The 6114-nt window shown below is 45.4% G+C and overlaps 7 non-coding genes across 7 annotated transcripts; all 7 read right to left on the reverse strand.

The window, feature by feature from the left end:
• Positions 1-102: 102 nt before the first annotated feature.
• Positions 103-175, reverse strand: TRNAM-CAU (transfer RNA methionine (anticodon CAU)). The gene has a single exon. It is a non-coding gene; the product is annotated as a tRNA-Met (tRNA).
• A 2221-nt stretch (positions 176-2396) lies between these two features.
• TRNAM-CAU (transfer RNA methionine (anticodon CAU)) lies at positions 2397-2469 on the reverse strand. Its single transcript has one exon. It is a non-coding gene; the product is annotated as a tRNA-Met (tRNA).
• A 264-nt stretch (positions 2470-2733) lies between these two features.
• On the reverse strand, positions 2734-2806 carry TRNAM-CAU (transfer RNA methionine (anticodon CAU)). The gene has a single exon. It is a non-coding gene; the product is annotated as a tRNA-Met (tRNA).
• Positions 2807-3070: 264 nt separating this feature from the next.
• Positions 3071-3143, reverse strand: TRNAM-CAU (transfer RNA methionine (anticodon CAU)). The gene has a single exon. It is a non-coding gene; the product is annotated as a tRNA-Met (tRNA).
• Positions 3144-3410: 267 nt separating this feature from the next.
• TRNAM-CAU (transfer RNA methionine (anticodon CAU)) lies at positions 3411-3483 on the reverse strand. Its single transcript has one exon. It is a non-coding gene; the product is annotated as a tRNA-Met (tRNA).
• Positions 3484-3747: 264 nt separating this feature from the next.
• Positions 3748-3820, reverse strand: TRNAM-CAU (transfer RNA methionine (anticodon CAU)). Its single transcript has one exon. It is a non-coding gene; the product is annotated as a tRNA-Met (tRNA).
• A 2221-nt stretch (positions 3821-6041) lies between these two features.
• On the reverse strand, positions 6042-6114 carry TRNAM-CAU (transfer RNA methionine (anticodon CAU)). The gene has a single exon. It is a non-coding gene; the product is annotated as a tRNA-Met (tRNA).

Consider the following 6114-nt stretch of genomic DNA (forward strand, 5'->3'; position numbering starts at 1 on the left):
TGTGATTCACAAGGACCGCGTTGCGGTCTACTGAACATCATGCTCCTCTTCATGTTTAGAAAAAATATGTCCAATTGTATTTGTTGAAACAAAAAACACTTGTGCCCTCTCTGAGGCTCGAACTCAGGACCTTCAGATTATGAGACTGACGCGCTGCCTACTGCGCTAAGAAGGCTGCGATTTTATGATTTGTTGATGAAGATTATGTGACACAACTCCACACTCAAAACTCCAGAGAGAATACGATCCATCTGAAAAGCTTCACTTGAATGTATAGTGTTTTGTACTTCAGATGTCTTCCATTCATCAATCAAGAGTCCCATCCTTCGATGCTTGAATTTTGAGCTAGTTATTTTGATATGCTCCAAAACAGGTAAGATGCCACAAACTTCCAACCCCTCCCTCGCTGGATATATACCTAACTCTTTTCAGCCCTTTTTTCTTACCAGTTTTTAATTCTCCTCCCCCAAAGTCCCTTTTGTAAGCAGGTCGCTTTTTTTCCCATTTGCAGAGAGTTTTGCTCCTTTCCTATATATATATGCATGATTAATTATGTGTTTCCACTTCCATCATTTAGTTTTCTTGTGTGCGTTCAGCCGGTTTCGTTATACTCGCTGCTTACATCGCTTATGTCAGGTTTGTATTATGTCACAGTTTGTTATGCTGTTATTTGACATCAGATCTCATGCTGATCTGCTTGCGGCTGGTGACAGGTAGCATGCCACAAAAACAAACCCCAAACTACATCATTATCACACCTGTGAGGCACACGGTTCATGAAGAGAGTCCAAACGCGCCCTCTAGTAACAGAGCAAGGTAACTGCCGGCCAGGTCAAGAAGGGTGGACGGGGCTGGGTTATGCAGATGAACTCCCAGAAGTTCCCAGACTGAACCCAAGAGGATTCCATCCTCCAGAACGCTTTATCCAGCCCATTAAAGCATCCAGCGGGCCACAGGAACATCCAGGAAGGCCAATCCAGGCTTTGCTCCTGAAGGAACTGTAGTTCAAAACCCACCCTCATTTAAAAGTGGCCAGGGTTCCTCCTAGCTTTTTGGTCTATAGAACCTGGCCGTTCGTGGCCGTTCGTGGCCAGTGAGGGAAAGTTGAAAGCTGCATTCCCTGCTGTGTGATTTAAACACAGCCAGGCTCACAAGGGCACTTTTATTATGCCGAAGGAGGGCCTTGCAGACTGTCCATGCCTGAGCCGCAACTGTGCCTGCGTTCCCCAGAGCCTTTCGTGGGCACAGGGGCAAGACAATCACCAGAAACAGAAGTGTCGAAATTGGCTGCATCCCCTTGTGCTACCCCTCTTTGCCTCTTTTCGCATTTGCCTTTCATGCAGTCGCCTCACTATTTGGCCGCTAGGCTTGGGTGCCCCACCTGTCTTTTCTAGAGTTTATTTTGTGAGAGACTTTAAACATACTCCAAGGGTCTGCTTGAAGACCTCTCAAGTCCCTCACACAGCCAGAAAATACATTTTGAAATACTTGCTCATTCTCTGAAACTGCCCTCATGTAAACCTGCCCCACTGCATCTAACACCATAAAATGTACCATCCTTATTTCCTGAATCTTTGCTCAAAGACCTACGTTGGCTCTATCAGTATGCGCCCATGCTATCCCAACCAGCAACCTTATCATTTTAAACTGCCCCACCTCTATTCGAAAGAACCTGTTTGTTTGAACTGACCCCTCTTTTCCCCACTGGTTGGCCCCACTTACCTTTTTCTTTCCTTTACAGATTACGGCCTGGGTACCCTGGGCTTATCCGGACCAACTACAGAGCCATAACGCCACTAGGGCGGCGATGGACACTGCACGGAGGCTTATTAATATGAAAAACCATAGCAGGGTTCGTGCGGCATCAACCTTATATGCACAACCATGTTTTGCCATTAGTTCATAGTGCACCTGATGGGCTCTGGAAGGCACAAGGAGAAGGCGTGGGAACACAGGGCCAGAAAGTTTGCACAGGGACTGCTTACATTTGCAAAATACCAAACATTGTACTCATTCTGTCAACGTTTTTGAAAAGTTATTACCTGAAACATAAGAGGCCTGCCTTCTCTGAGGAAAGAACTCAGGACCTTCAAATTATGAGACTGACGCGCTGCCTACTGCACTAAGCAGGTTCGGCTGGAGTATGTTTGGAGAACCTGGTGGAGAAACAGATCCAAGACCACGCTACTCACAAAGTGCAGATAGAAATATTCAAATAAAATGCAGCTAGCCCCATTGGTTCTATGGTATTTTGCGATCATATTTCTTTTCTGCGTCAGTAAAGAATCCAATCCTCTGATTCACAAGGACCGCGTTGCGGTCTACTGAACATCATGCTACTCTTCATGTTTAGAAAGGATATGTCCAATTGAATTTGCTGAAACAAAAAACACTTGTGCCCTCTCTGAGGCTCGAACTCAGGACCTTCAGAATATGAGACTGACGCGCTGCCTACTGCGCTAAGAAGGCTCTGCTGGAGTATTTTTGGAGAACTTGGTGGAGGACCAGATCTGAGACAACGCTACTCACACAGTCCAGATAGAAATATTAAAATAAAATGCAGCTAGCCCCATTGGTTCTATGGTATTTTGCGATCATATTTCTTTTCTGCGTCAGTAAAGAATCCAATCCTCTGATTCACAAGGACCGCGTTGCGGTCTACTGAACATCATGCTACTCTTCATGTTTAGAAAGGATATGTCCAATTGAATTTGCTGAAACAAAAAACACTTGTGCCCTCTCTGAGGCTCGAACTCAGGACCTTCAGAATATGAGACTGACGCGCTGCCTACTGCGCTAAGAAGGCTCTGCTGGAGTATTTTTGGAGAACTTGGTGGAGGACCAGATCTGAGACAACGCTACTCACACAGTCCAGATAGAAATATTAAAATAAAATGCAGCTAGCCCCATTGGTTCTATGGTATTTTGCGATCATATTTCTTTTCTGCGTCAGTAAAGAATCCAATCCTCTGATTCACAAGGACCGCGTTGCGGTCTACTGAACATCATGCTACTCTTCATGTTTAGAAAGGATATGTCCAATTGAATTTGCTGAAACAAAAAACACTTGTGCCCTCTCTGAGGCTCGAACTCAGGACCTTCAGATTATGAGACTGACGCGCTGCCTACTGCGCTAAGAAGGCTCCGTTGGAGGCTCTTTGGATAACCTGGTGGAGAGCATGATTTGAGACCACGCTACTCACAAAGTCCAGATAGAAATATTCAAATAAAACGCAGCTAGCCCCAATTGGTTCTTTGGTATTTGGCAATCATATTTCTTTTCTGCGTCAGTAAAGAATCCAATCCTGTGATTCACAAGGACCGCGTTGCGGTCTACTGAACATCATGCTCCTCTTCATGTTTAGAAAGGATATGTCCAATTGAATTTGCTGAAACACAAAAAACACTTGTGCCCTCTCTGAGGCTCGAACTCAGGACCTTCAGATTATGAGACTGACGCGCTGCCTACTGCGCTAAGAAGGCTCTGCTGGAGTATTTTTGGAGAACTTGGTGGAGGACCAGATCTGAGACAACGCTACTCACACAGTCCAGATAGAAATATTAAAATAAAATGCAGCTAGCCCCATTGGTTCTATGGTATTTTGCGATCATATTTCTTTTCTGCGTCAGTAAAGAATCCAATCCTGTGATTCACAAGGACCGCGTTGCGGTCTACTGAACATCATGCTCCTCTTCATGTTTAGAAAGGATATGTCCAATTGAATTTGCTGAAACAAAAAACACTTGTGCCCTCTCTGAGGCTCGAACTCAGGACCTTCAGATTATGAGACTGACGCGCTGCCTACTGCGCTAAGAAGGCTGCGATTTTATGATTTGTTGATGAAGATTATGTGACACAACTCCACACTCAAAACTCCAGAGAGAATACGATCCATCTGAAAAGCTTCACTTGAATGTATAGTGTTTTGTACTTCAGATGTCTTCCATTCATCAATCAAGAGTCCCATCCTTCGATGCTTGAATTTTGAGCTAGTTATTTTGATATGCTCCAAAACAGGTAAGATGCCACAAACTTCCAACCCCTCCCTCGCTGGATATATACCTAACTCTTTTCAGCCCTTTTTTCTTACCAGTTTTTAATTCTCCTCCCCCAAAGTCCCTTTTGTAAGCAGGTCGCTTTTTTTCCCATTTGCAGAGAGTTTTGCTCCTTTCCTATATATATATGCATGATTAATTATGTGTTTCCACTTCCATCATTTAGTTTTCTTGTGTGCGTTCAGCCGGTTTCGTTATACTCGCTGCTTACATCGCTTATGTCAGGTTTGTATTATGTCACAGTTTGTTATGCTGTTATTTGACATCAGATCTCATGCTGATCTGCTTGCGGCTGGTGACAGGTAGCATGCCACAAAAACAAACCCCAAACTACATCATTATCACACCTGTGAGGCACACGGTTCATGAAGAGAGTCCAAACGCGCCCTCTAGTAACAGAGCAAGGTAACTGCCGGCCAGGTCAAGAAGGGTGGACGGGGCTGGGTTATGCAGATGAACTCCCAGAAGTTCCCAGACTGAACCCAAGAGGATTCCATCCTCCAGAACGCTTTATCCAGCCCATTAAAGCATCCAGCGGGCCACAGGAACATCCAGGAAGGCCAATCCAGGCTTTGCTCCTGAAGGAACTGTAGTTCAAAACCCACCCTCATTTAAAAGTGGCCAGGGTTCCTCCTAGCTTTTTGGTCTATAGAACCTGGCCGTTCGTGGCCGTTCGTGGCCAGTGAGGGAAAGTTGAAAGCTGCATTCCCTGCTGTGTGATTTAAACACAGCCAGGCTCACAAGGGCACTTTTATTATGCCGAAGGAGGGCCTTGCAGACTGTCCATGCCTGAGCCGCAACTGTGCCTGCGTTCCCCAGAGCCTTTCGTGGGCACAGGGGCAAGACAATCACCAGAAACAGAAGTGTCGAAATTGGCTGCATCCCCTTGTGCTACCCCTCTTTGCCTCTTTTCGCATTTGCCTTTCATGCAGTCGCCTCACTATTTGGCCGCTAGGCTTGGGTGCCCCACCTGTCTTTTCTAGAGTTTATTTTGTGAGAGACTTTAAACATACTCCAAGGGTCTGCTTGAAGACCTCTCAAGTCCCTCACACAGCCAGAAAATACATTTTGAAATACTTGCTCATTCTCTGAAACTGCCCTCATGTAAACCTGCCCCACTGCATCTAACACCATAAAATGTACCATCCTTATTTCCTGAATCTTTGCTCAAAGACCTACGTTGGCTCTATCAGTATGCGCCCATGCTATCCCAACCAGCAACCTTATCATTTTAAACTGCCCCACCTCTATTCGAAAGAACCTGTTTGTTTGAACTGACCCCTCTTTTCCCCACTGGTTGGCCCCACTTACCTTTTTCTTTCCTTTACAGATTACGGCCTGGGTACCCTGGGCTTATCCGGACCAACTACAGAGCCATAACGCCACTAGGGCGGCGATGGACACTGCACGGAGGCTTATTAATATGAAAAACCATAGCAGGGTTCGTGCGGCATCAACCTTATATGCACAACCATGTTTTGCCATTAGTTCATAGTGCACCTGATGGGCTCTGGAAGGCACAAGGAGAAGGCGTGGGAACACAGGGCCAGAAAGTTTGCACAGGGACTGCTTACATTTGCAAAATACCAAACATTGTACTCATTCTGTCAACGTTTTTGAAAAGTTATTACCTGAAACATAAGAGGCCTGCCTTCTCTGAGGAAAGAACTCAGGACCTTCAAATTATGAGACTGACGCGCTGCCTACTGCACTAAGCAGGTTCGGCTGGAGTATGTTTGGAGAACCTGGTGGAGAAACAGATCCAAGACCACGCTACTCACAAAGTGCAGATAGAAATATTCAAATAAAATGCAGCTAGCCCCATTGGTTCTATGGTATTTTGCGATCATATTTATTTTCTGCGTCAGTAAAGAATCCAATCCTGTGATTCACAAGGACCGCGTTGCGGTCTACTGAACATCATGCTCCTCTTCATGTTTAGAAAGGATATGTCCAATTGAATTTGCTGAAACAAAAAACACTTGTGCCCTCTCTGAGGCTCGAACTCAGGACCTTCAGATTATGAGACTGACGCGCTGCCTACTGCGCTAAGAAGGC

Source organism: Ambystoma mexicanum, chromosome 4p, assembly GCF_040938575.1.
Source record: "Ambystoma mexicanum isolate Mex_15411 chromosome 4p, UKY_AmexF1_1, whole genome shotgun sequence".
NCBI classification, from domain to species: domain Eukaryota; kingdom Metazoa; phylum Chordata; class Amphibia; order Caudata; family Ambystomatidae; genus Ambystoma; species Ambystoma mexicanum.